Source organism: Notolabrus celidotus, chromosome 19 (assembly GCF_009762535.1).
Source record: "Notolabrus celidotus isolate fNotCel1 chromosome 19, fNotCel1.pri, whole genome shotgun sequence".
Taxonomy (NCBI): Eukaryota; Metazoa; Chordata; class Actinopteri; order Labriformes; family Labridae; genus Notolabrus; species Notolabrus celidotus.
This window is the reverse complement of record NC_048290.1, coordinates 28,108,790-28,121,867: the sequence shown is the minus strand read 5'-3', so window position 1 is coordinate 28,121,867 and position 13,078 is coordinate 28,108,790. Positions and strand designations below refer to the sequence as shown.

The window sequence follows — 13,078 nt, the reverse complement described above, 5'->3', positions numbered from 1 at the left end:
AGGAATTAAGAACATCTACACTGAACACGTCTAACAAACAGTAGAGCTGTTACAGTATTATATATGTGTTATAACTTTTCTCCTGATATCGTGTCACCAGTACAACTGGATAATGCTAGAATGACAGTTGTGAGTACTAACAGCAGCCATGTTTGTTTGTGTTTTTAACTTTCACTATGAGAATGTTTTGGTGAGGACCGGTTTTGAATCAGTCACCATCATATGGTCGCAAGTCAGCGGCGCTCGTGCATGTGAGCCGGGGGGGGGGGGGAAATGCTACATTCAAATTCATGCTAGTTTTCCGAGACTACCAACCCCAGCTTTAACAAAGTATTTCTGATTCTGATTCTGATTCTGATTATTGACTGGCTGCAGAATAAGTAATACACTCTGCCTCCCTAATATTAATAGATTGAAGATGGGTCAAACTAGAAAACTAGAAAACACATCAAATGCATTTTTCTCAGTAAAGGCCTCTGTCATTATAGTTACTTCTTTACACGCTGATCTATATCAACATGTTCGCTTTTCTAAGAAATGTACTTAAATGTTTTTTTCCGAAAGGTGGATCTTGATCCACTGTCCTTCTAGACAATCTCCTACCTCCAGATGAACTGGACCAATCATAGTCCTTTATTTAGAAAAGAGTTGGGTTCTATAAGATGACGACACAGAAGCCCCACTTCAGCCTTTTCAAAAATAACAAGGGTGGCAGCTAAATCCACTTTAGTTGCCGCTTTAAACAACCTGGATGATGTATTTTCACTAATCAATTATTAACAACAAATTCTGCTGATCAGCACTATGTCACACACTACATTGCTATGATAAGTTGTAGGTTTGTTTAATGCCTTGGCTTCACCAGTGTAAAATGTCAGCGCCCATTGAGGCAGTCTTTTGGCTTCATATCTGACCACGGGTGGAAATGAATGAACTACATTCTACATACAATCAATGGTCATGGCTAGCTGAGAAGTTCTAATCCATCATATTTTTGTTGTATGGATCTTAAAAACCAATCCTCTCTGTCTTAAAGCAGAGATGTAATCAGAACCATGAGTTCTTGAACTTGTAAAATCTTTGTGTGTGCTGGTTACCTTCCCCAACTAACTTCTGTCCAGCCATGATCCTTAATTTTGATGTGATTTTACTTTGTTCAATCAGAAATTATAGTATTGGGTAAACAGACTGATCACTAAATTACTTGCTCTTTTGTGGAGGGTGTGTAATTACTTTAATTGTCGCTGAGGGAGAGACGTGCTGAGAAATAACTCTTTTTGTTTGTCTCCCATGAGCTTAGAGAGAGAAAAGAAAAATCAGCACATACCTAATTAGCCAATGAATAATTGCTCAGCTAATGGGCACCTCAAGATACAATCTTGAATGCAACAGTCAACCTCTAAATTAATGGGTCTGCGTATTGTGTGGGAAGACAGAGTGTCTCCTTTCGGGCGTGGTGTGATTTTTATGCGTAGTTGGTTATTGCGTCAAAGCTTCTATTTTTTCCCAATGAACTGACATCTGAAAAACATCCAACCTTACCTACTCTGTTTTTGTAACTTTTTCCACATTTTACTCAAACATATGGAAAAAATCTTATTTGAAGGGGCATAAAGTACTGAAATGTTATTCCAAAGCACACACTAAGTGATCCATCTGAATACATTTTCTTTCCCTCTTCCCTCTCTTAAAAGCAGGAACTTCCTTTGACTTTGAAATAAACTGAAAGCCACAATTGCCAATCATTCATCTGCCAATCTCAAAAATGAAAATCTGTATGCATCTCCCTCTGCAGAAGTATCAGCCTTCTTCTTCTTCCTAGCACACACACACACAAACACGCATGCACACATACATACAGTATTTGTTACAATTCCACTAGTTTGAAAAGAGAAACTTAAGAAGAGGTCTCCGGTTGCATTGGGGTTTCCTCCAGTTTAGTGGGCAGTCCTCTTGATTATTTTAACTTCAACATGCAAGCAGCAAACTCCAGAAGCCGCCATAATTACAAGATGTGGTCGGTGCTTTGAATGGCTTTGGCAGCCAAAACCTTGATCTGCTTTATGACTGGATGGGGGCTGGATGCCTCGGTTAGGATGGGACTGCCACATGGACTTGATTTGGGGGTTTCTACTTGGGGAGCCTAAAAAGTGAGCCAGATAGCTTCTAACCCGCAGTTGCAGTGAGTCTTGAATCCAGTAAGGAGGAACAGAAGAGAGGATCACATGCAGCTGAGGAAAACAAACCCGAAACTGCTTTCATGATTACTTCTGTAAAGTCTGCACACACAGGATTGAAACGCTGTGTACAAAGAAAAGCAGAATTATGCATACATTTAATTTGACTATGCACGTGCTTAGAAATTTCGCTTCTTCTGTGTGTGTGTGTGTGTGTGTGTGTGTGTGGTAGTTTGAAGCAAGGCGAAACCATGCACAGGTGGGAGGAGAGACACAATCAGGTGGGTGGTTCATTCAAATGAGGCAGCACAAAAGGAGGTTGTTGGCTTTTTGGTTTGAAATTGGGTCACGTCGCACTGAGATTAGACGTCTCAAATCCACATCTGTTTCTGTGGGAATCAGTCTGCTGCCTCTTTGGTCATTTTCTGTCAACGAGAGTGAACCAGACGTGCTGCAAGTGTGCAGAAAACTCCAAATCTGACTGAACTACTTCATCAAAGACTCCTTGAGACAGAAGCAAAAAGAAAAATAAGGTAACAGCAAAAATGCTGGCACAAAGTTTACACATTTCTTATGAGTTAATACGAGTTATTTATTATCTGTTATCCACAGCTGCTTTATGCTGTTTTAAAACCCTCTCCTCCAGCTCATTAAATCCCTGCAACCATCTGAAGGCTGATAAATCTGCAGCCTTCAATTTGAAAAAATGCTGCTGCAGAGAGCAGTGCCATTATGCAAGTCAGTATACTTTGATTTAATCACATGCAAATGACAACAGACTGCTACAGAATTACCACACACATCTCTTACAACTCTCTTTTTGCTCATTTATGCAGCAAACGTTGGATTACTGGGACTCATCAATTCTGCGCAACACCTCTTGTTGTTCCCCAAGAGGGTGTTTCAAGTTTTCCTTTTGATATTCAGCGCAATCACTGCTGCATCACGTCAAGAACAATTTGATGTGGCCGTGTTACATTGGAGTGATGAAATGATGTATTCTGTGTGGTAAATGGTATATGCATCATTTTGCTGTGTATTCTTTCTTTATAAAACTGCACTTTGTGTACCCAAAAGAAAACTTATGCTCACATGGCAAGTGGTTTTACAGGCCTTGATCTACGTCCTCTTTTCAGTGTGAAGTTGTAAAAATGTGGATACAAATCCTAAAAAACTTGTCCAGATATTTTATTTATTTTACACAAGAGTCACCACACCAATCCCCCAGAGTAACCCAACTTCTGCATTCATTCTGTCAAACTTGATCTGTAAATCGATGTGTTGTCATTGTCTGAAGGCGTCGCGCTGAAGGCTTTCAGCTGCCACACATCAGTCCCACACCGCCATGCTACAGTGGCAGCCAATGAGGTGTCAGGGCTCTGGAGACCACTGTTGAATGGCTGTCTGAGAAAATCATAAACTCCTCACTAATGCTGACAGTCTTCTCAGAAACTTGCATGTCTCTGGAGAATGTTCACGCTTGACAAGGCTGAGGTGACAGACTGGATAGGGGCGGATTGAGAGACTGGTTTCCCTCTTCCTGAGGAAGCTGAGGGTGTGCATTATATCACATGCTGAACATTTGCTCACTGTCATTCTATGATGAGAAATATCCTCTCTGCGGTGTGTTCAAGTCATCTCCCTTATGACATTGGGCCGGAAATAATCTCCTTGCCCTGAATATGGGTCCCCAGGATGAGAAACTACAGACGAGAGGTCACACAGCTTGAGGGAAGTGGGACAGTGGTGCTAAAAGTATCCTGGTGATCCAGGCTGAGAGTGTTATAACACATTTACACAGCAAGAAGCTACACGTGTCATGCGGGTGTGCTTTAATAAACCTGCAAACTTTGTCACCCACTTTGCAATTTGTGACACTTAAGGAGACACAGAGATCCTGCTACAATGCTGAATCCATGCTCTGCCGTATCACTACCTTATACTACAGACCAAACAGCACTGTATTGCCGGCGTCTCACTATGTGATTTCACATCAAATTAAGGGGTCACAGAATCTAAAGAGGTTATGCATTAATCATGCAGCTTGAGCCTCACATAAACACAAAGCACTACTCCATCCTGTTGGCTTTGCAATTAACACAGTCACTTTTATCATGTCCCTCTTTTCAGCTCCCTCTATCCCTCTTTCCAACCCCAACTCGGTCAAGGTAGATGGCTGTGTAACATGAGTCTGGTTCTGCTCGAGGTTTCTGCCTGTTAAGGACATTTTTTCTTGCCGCTTTAACTTGCTAAATGCTGCAAAGTGCTCTGCTCATGGTGTATTAAGATGAGATTAGACTGAGTCTTGTGTGTAAAATGAGACTGGATCTTATCCTGCTTTGATGTCTGGTCTTTGTCAATAATATGTTATACTAGAGTGTGGTCTAGACCTACTCTGTTTGCATGATTTGAGGCTATATATATATAACTGGAGTACGTAAGAGGGAGCACATTACTCCAATCCTGGCCTCCCTCCACTGGCTACCTGTGCACTTCAGAGTCCGTTTTAAGATTCTGTTATTTGTATTTAAATCTTTAAATGGTCTGGCCCCGCCTTACCTCTCTGAGCTCCTTCACCCCTACGCTCCTGCTCGGTGCCTCAGGTCGGCTGATCTGCTGCTCCTGGAGGTACCGAGGGCAAAACCTCCTCTTTGAATGGTTGTCAGGCCCATCTCTATGCAGATGATGCTGTTGTTTACTGCATTGCAGATTCTGTAAAATTAGCCATGGACAACTTGCAACTTGCTTTTAATACTCTCCAACAGTCACTAATTAATCTTAAACTTGTACTGAATGAAAGTAAAACAAAATTCATGTTGTTCTCCAGGGCCAGAAACATTGATGATGAAAATGTACACATATCCACTTTAAATGCAGTTAAAATAGAAAGAGTCACTGAATTCAAATACCTTGGTATATGGCTTGATGAGAATCTAACATTCAAAAGCCATATAAACATTCTTGCCACCAAGCTAAAACAGAAAGTTGGTTTCTTGTACAGAAATAAATCCAGCTTCCCACTGTCTTGTAGAAAGAGAGTTGTTGAAGCAGTGTTTTTATCTGTTTTAGATTATGGTGATGTGGTTTATAGACATGCTGCAGCTTCAACACTAAAACCCTTGGACTCTGTTTACCACTCTGCTCTCAGATTTATAACTGGTGACAGATATGACACTCATCACTGTGCCCTGTATGAGAAGGTTGGTTGGCCCTCTCTTGAGCAAAGGAGGAACAAACACTGGCTTTTATTTATTTTTAAAGCGCTTGTTGGAAAGCTCCCCACCTACCTCACAGACTTGTTGGAATGGATTTGCGGATCCTATGGGACTCGCTCTTCCGATTGGCTCATTCTGAAAGCACCACGAATAAATACTGAACTGGGTCGATCAGCATTCTCCATTGATGCTCCTAAATCATGGAATACCCTCCAACAGACTTTGAAGCTGAGATCCTTTCCATCTCTTGCAGAGTTCAAGACCTTGATCTCTGACCACTGTGTCTCAAACTGTATCTGTTTTAATTAATCTATTATTTTGTGTATGATTGTGTTTGTTTGTTTGTTTGTTGTTTCTAATCTAACTGTGCTCTCGACGACATTGGAAATGAGGGAAACCTCAATGTCTTTTCGAGAATAAATAAAGGTTTGAATTGAATTGAATTGAAAACGGAAGCTGAGAGGGGATAGAGCTTTTTCTGTTGCTGCTCCAAAATGATGGAATGAGCTTCCCCTCCACATTAGACAAGCCTCCTCACTGTCCATATTTAAAACTATTCCTTGGCTTTCAACCCAGCATGAGACTCTGCTCCTGTTTTAGTGTTTTATGGCTTGTTTTTATTTATTGTTTTAATTGTTTTATTATCCTGTGTTTTAATTGTTTTTTTGCCTGCGTTGTTTGTCTATTTATGTACAGCACTTTGTTCCGGCTGTGGTCGTTTTAAAGTGCTTTATAAATAAAGTTGAGTTGAGTTGAGTATATAAATAAAGATTGATTGATTGATTGATGTTTTGCCTCTGTTACACCTATCTTTCTACCTCAGATTGACTTCGCTCCACCATCAGCCCCCCTAACTCCATGAGGCACGAACCAGCTGTGTGAAAGGGTCTTCAAGCTAATATACTGAAGTCTGAAGGGTCACATTTCACAACTTAGTCCCACTGTTCAGGTCCAGAGAGAAATACAAAGTAAAACTTGGCACACTAATGTTTGCTTTTCATTTACTTCCATTACGTTATGAACAAACCAAAATGTAACCCATACAGTCCTTGTGCCAACCAAAACTATGATCTTTCCAAAAACCTAACCGAGTACTCTTTTTGCCAAAACCTAAATGAATTCCTACATTTGTACAACCACAAGGTTATTGGAGTTCATATGAATACAAAGGAAGCCTGATGATTAAAGTCACCACATTAAAATCATCTGATTTTGTCCATTGTGTTTATCCAAAACTCAATAAATGCATCCATGAAAAATGTCTTGCTGAAAGCTTGAATTGTGAAATGGCATATCAGATGTTCTTCAAAGTGGTGTGATTTTTGTATGCAATTCCATTTCATCGTCTTGTTCTTTTAACATCTTGTTATCCACTGACCTCTGGGTGAAGGTAAAAGAAGCGATAATGCTGGTGGAAAGGAAACCTCCTGCTTGAAGTGCAGGGGCCAAATGAAAGGGGAAAGGCCGAGACGGCGAGAGGACTGAATATAATGCAGGAAGAATGTACACAAACTCCAGGCCAACATGTAAGGACTGCTAATGAGGTCTGTGGTACTGTTGGCAGTCAGACCTGCTGTATGAGAAACAGGGCTTGGAAATGATTTCCCAATTATACCATTCAGAACAAAAACTGAATTATTCAAATGAACATTTTCCACCCTGAATAACTCAGAGTTCCTGAACCATTGTTGGGTGAAGGATGGAGGATTAATGGTCCTTGAAGAAAATGAGTTTGGATTCAAACAGCAGAGAGGGAGAGGAAATTCTTCAATGGGCATGTTTGGAGCTTGGATTTTGCTGTTTGAGTCATTGTTATGGTTCTCTCAAGAACACCAGTGCACTTTAATTTTCAATCTAATTACTGAACATATAATGAGTATCATGAGGCTCATTTACATTTTCTTTCCAGCAACCTTGCAGTTTCTAAGCATGCCAAAAAAAAACATAGGGACAGTAAATTACATCAGACTTAAGCAGAGAAGGCACTGAAAATTGATTTTGTATTTGCAAAAAATATCCTGAAAGCCCTCGCTTGTCAAATTAAACATTATATTCCAAATTTGCAAGGCCAAAAATGACTTACAGTCTGGTCACAAACAGGAAAATTAAGATTTATTGGAAGTGAAATAGCAAGTCATTTTTTTTTTTTACAAAGGACTATATTGATAAGTTGGATGTGAAAAAAGCATATTAATTTGGACTGTGAAGGTATCAATGGGATTGCTTATTAGAGATAGATCATTTTCTTTTTACATGTTTTTTACTGATGGCAGATAAAGTCTGCAACCAGGGCTCTGCAAGGAATTGGAGCAGAATGGTTCTCTCCATCCTCTCCTTGATGGTTCTTTTGTATACCAAACATGTGGCTCTGCTCTTCTTTGCACTCACTGGCAAATCTTTGTTTGCACCTCTTAAGGCATCCTGGCAGAGACTTTTGCTAAACAAGACATGTGAAGATGCATTAAGGTGAGCGCTGTCAGACCTTGCTCCACACTGAATAAATAATCAGGGCCTTAGATACAGCAAATTTTGAATACAATAAATCAATCTAAATCAATACATAAATCTGGGTCCTCCTCTCCATCTCCCAAGTCACTGCAAAATGACTTTCTAGTTGCAAAAATATCCTGAAAGCACTCGTTTATGTCAAATCAAACATTATATTCCAGTATATCTGACTTAACTTCTTAAAGTTTTCATTAAAAGGCCAAAAATGACTTACAGTCTGGTCACAAACTGGAAAATAAAGATTTATTGGAAGTGTAATAGCAAGTCATTTTTTTTTTTTACAAAGGACTATATTGATAAGTTGGATGTGAAAAAAGCATATTCATTTGGACTGTGAAGGTATCAATGGGATTGCTTATTAGAGATAGATAATTTTCTTTTTACATGTTTTTCACTGATAGCAGATAAAGTCTGCAACCAGGGCTCTGCATGGAATTGGAGCAGAATGGTTCTCTCCATCCTCTCCTTGATGGTTCTTTTGTATACCAAACATGTGGCTCTACTCTTCTTTGCATTCACTGACAAATCTTTGTAGGCACCTCTTAAGGGATCCTGGCAGAGACTTTTGCTAAACAAGACATGTGAAGATGCATGCAGGTGAGCGCTGTCAGACCTTGCTCCACACTGAATAAATAATCAGGGCCTTAGATACAGCAAATTTTGAATACAATAAATCAATCTAAATCAATACATAAATCTGGGTCCTCCTCTCCATCTCCCAAGTCACTGCAAAATGACTTTCTAGTTGCAAAAATATCCTGAAAGCACTCGTTTATGTAAAATTAAAAGTTTTATTCCAGTATATCTGACTTCACTTCTTAAAGTTTTCATCAAAAGGCCAAAAATGACTTACAGCCTGGTCACAAACTGGAAAATGAAGATTTATTGGAAGTGTAATAGCAAGTCATTTTTTCTACAAAGAAATATATTGATAAGTTGGATGTGAAAAAAGTGTATTAATTTGGACTGTGAAGGTATCAATGTGATTGCTTATTGCTGAGCAAAAATGAAAGTGGGAAGTGTAATCTGAGAAGAGCTTGGTGAGACTGAAAAGGAAAAATGAGCTAACCAAAGCTTCAAACTGTGCGGAGTATTAGACTGACTTTAAAATAGTCTCACTATGATACTGAAGCCTCTTCATAACCTACATGATAAAATGAAATTATCAGCAACAAGATTGGTTATTTCTTTATACAGAGTTTCAGTGTCGGTGTAGGGGGCAGATTTTTTGAGTCGATATCCGGCGCTCACTGTAAAGTTGCTTTGTTTGGAACTCTGCTGGTTTGTCAGAGACAAGTAAGTTAACAAACAGGAGGATTTTTTCCTTTAGATCATTTTCTTTTTGCATGTTTTCTTACTCATGGCAGATACTGAAGCAGGCTGAGCAAAGAGACACGTTTCCTTTTGAAAGTCTACAACCAGGGCTCTGCAAGGAATTGGAGCAGAATGGTTCTCTCCATCCTCTCCTTGATGGTTCTTTTACCAAACATGTGGCTCTGCTCTTCTTTGCACTCACTGAAAAATCTTTGTAGGCACCTCTTAAGGGATCCTGGCAGGGACTTTTGCTAAACAAGACATGTGAAGATGCATGCAGGTGAGCGCTGTCAGACCTTGCTCCAAACTGCATAAATAATCAGGGCCTTAGATACAGCAAATTTTGAATACAATAAATCAATCTAAATCAATACATAAATCTGGGTCCTCCTCTCCATCTCCCAAGTCACTGCAAAATGACTTTCTAGTTGCCCTCGCTTGTCAAATTAAAAGTTTTATTTCAGTATATATCTGACTTCACTTCTTAAAGTTTTCATCAAAAGGCCAAAAATGACTTACAGTCTGGTCACAAACAGGAAAATGAAGATTGATTAGAAGTGTAATAGCAAGTCATTTTTTCCTCAAAAGACTATATTGATAAGTTTGACGTGAAAAAAGCATATTAATTTGGACTGTGAAGGTATCAATGGGATTGCTTATTACTGAGCAAAAATGAAAGTGGGAAGTGTAATCTGAGAAGAGCTTGGTGAGACTGAAAAGGAAAAATGAGCTAACCAAAGCCTCAAACTGTGAGGAGTATTAGAGTGATTTTAAAATAGTCTCACTATGATACTGAAGCCTCTTCATAACCTATATAATAAAATGAAATTATCAGCAACAAGATTGGTTATTTCTTCATACAGAGTTTCAGTGTCTGTGTAGGGGGCAGATTTTTTGAGTCGATATCCGGCGCTCACTGTAAAGTTGCTTTGTCTGGAACTCTGCTGGTAGTCAGAGAGAAGTAAGTTAACAAACAGGAGGATTTTTTCCTTTAGATCATTTTCTTTTTACATGTTTTTTACTCATGGCAGATACCGTAGCAGGCTGAGCAAGAAGACACGTTTCCTGTTGAAAGTCTACGACCAGGACTCTGCATGGAATGGGAGCAGAATGGTTCTCTCCATCCTCTCCTTGATGGTTCTTTTGTATACCAAACATGTGGCTCTGCTCTTCTTTGCACTCACTGAAAAATCTTTGTAGGCACCTCTTAAGGGATTCTGGCAGAGACTTTTGCTAAACAAGACATGTGAAGATGCATTAAGGTGAGGGCTGTCAGACCTTGCTCCACACTGAATAAATAAGAAGGGCCTTAGATACAGCAAATTTTGAATACAGTAAGTCAATCTAAATCAATACATAAATCTGGGTCCTCCTCTCCATCTCCCAAGTCACTGCAAAATGACTTTCTAGTTGCAAAAATATCCTGAAAGTTTCTTTCAAATCAAACATTATATTCCAGTATATCTGACTTAACTTCTTAAAGTTTCCATTGCAAGGCCAAAAATGACTTACAGTCTGGTCACAAACAGGAAAATGAAGATTGATTAGAAGTGTAATAGCAACTAATTTTTTCTACAAAAAACGATATTGATAAGTTGGACGTGAAAAAAGTGTATTAATTTGGACTGTGAAGGTATCAATGGGATTGCTTATTACTGAGCAAAAATGAAAGTGGGAAGTGTAATCTGAGAAGAGCTTGGTGAGACTGAAAAGGAAAAATGAGCTAACCAAAGCTTCAAACTGTGAGGAGTATTAGACTGATTTTAAAATAGTCTCACTATGATACTGAAGCCTCTTCATAACCTACATAATAAAATGAAATTATCAGCAACAAGATTGGTTATTTCTTTATACTGGGTTTCAGTGTCTGTGTTAGGGTTGGATTTTTCAAGTCTATATCTGGTGCTCACAAGTAAACTCTGCTGGTTTGTCAGAGAGAAGTAAGTTAACAAACAGGAGGATTTTTTCCTTTAGATCATTTTCTTTTTGCATGTTTTCTTACTCATGGCAGATACTGAAGCAGGCTGAGCAAAGAGACACGTTTCCTTTTGAAACTCCACCACCAGGGCTCTGCGAGGTAAAGGAGCAGAATAGTTCTCTCTATCCTCTCCTTGATTGATCTTTTACATACCTAACATGTGGCTCTGCTCTTCTTTGCCTTAACTGAAAAATCTTTGCTTCTTTGGACTGTGAAGGTCTTTAGGTAACCTGGCAGGAACTGCTGTTGAACAAGACATGAACGTACATGCAGGTGAACATTCCCTTGCTCCAAACTGAATAAATAATCAGGGCCTTAGATACAGCAAATTCTAAATACAATAAATTAATCTTAATCAATACATAAGTCTGAGTCCTCCTCTCAATCTCACAAGTCCTAACGCAAGCTAAGGCTCGAGTACAAGTCATCAGCACTTGGTACAAAGTCAGGGGAACTCAAGCTCCAAGCTCCTGGACTCCAGTACTTCAACCCTGGTTCATTTAGTGGTGGTAATGATGGCTATAATTGGGGATGACAAGTCTCCATCCATGGCCATATCTAAAGCCCAAGGTTTTGAAATGAAGAATGATACACACAGTTTTAAATGCTTGCTTTAATTAGCGTGCACAAACTTCCTCATGGCACCTACTGAAAGGAAAGTTTAAAAAGTAAGGGAATGTTTTCTCATTGTGTAAAACCTAGTTGACATTCCCCCCCTGGTCATCAGGTACTTTTTGTGGTTCTGATTATTGTTCCCATTATCTCTGAGTAACAAATCCTGAAATCTGGAGTATGTGACTAATAAAAAATGAAAATAATGTTTCCCAAATTAACATAACGGAGTAGAATGTACACATGTATTCTTAACTGCACTCATGCATCAGGAAAATGAAGTGAATATGTAAGTATTTTTTAAAAGCAAATACTCCAGTACTTTAATCTAGTGAAGTATTTGATTGAGTAACACTTGTACTGGGGCAGTATTTGACCAGGAGTATACACTTAGGGCCCGATCTACTTAAGGTTTGCGTGTATAAAAACACGTGCAAACTTGATAGCGCGCGCAAAGCTGACGTACTAACCGGGAGCACCGAGGACTGCGTCTTTCAAATGAGCAAAATATCACTCGCAAATCATTTAGCGTGTTTGCCTTCATGAATATGCAGAATACATGTAGATCATCAGAACGCGCAAAATACTGGGAGGAGGAGATGCAAATCAGAATCAGAATCAGAATCAGAATCAGCTTTATTCGCCAAGTATGCTTGAACACACAAGGAATTTGACTTTGGTAGACTGTGCTCTCTTTGTACAAGGCATTAGAATAGGAATAAGAATAAGAACTACAATAAAAAATAAAATGAAAATATAATAACAATAACCTTAGCTATAAATACAAAGAAACAACAAATAGCTTGACTAATATGTACAGGCTAAAATAATATGATAAAGTGCAGTGGTGAGTTGCAGAGGTAGTTTTACATTATAAAATAGAAGTTAAATAATACAAAAAATAGAAATATGGAATTCTGCTTGAGAATTGTTGCATTGTATATCTACATGTATATTTACAGAGAGTATTTATCTGACAGGTATGACACTGTTATGGTTTAGTGTTCATCAGAGTGACAGCCTGGGGGAAGAAACTGTTCTTATGGCGGGTTGTTTTGGCGCACAGTGATCTGTAGCGCCTGCCGGAGGGGAGGAGTTTGAAGAATTTGTGTCCAGGGTGTGAGGGGTCAGCGGTAATGCTCCCTGCCCGTTTCCTGGCCCGGGACCGGTACAAGTCCTGGATGGGGGGCAGGTCGACACCGATGATTTTCTCTGCAGTCCTTATAGTCCGCTGCAGTCTGTGTTTGTCTAGTTTGGTTGCAGAGCCAAACCAG

At 39.3% G+C, this 13,078-nt stretch overlaps 1 long non-coding RNA gene across 1 annotated transcript; it reads left to right on the top strand.

Moving 5' to 3' along the window:
- The first annotated feature begins 2,522 nt into the window (after nucleotides 1-2,522).
- On the top strand, nucleotides 2,523-3,204 carry LOC117831374. Its single transcript, XR_004634983.1, has 3 exons — nucleotides 2,523-2,710; nucleotides 2,824-2,915; nucleotides 3,014-3,204. It is a non-coding gene; the product is annotated as an uncharacterized LOC117831374 (long non-coding RNA).
- The last annotated feature ends 9,874 nt before the right edge of the window (nucleotides 3,205-13,078 follow it).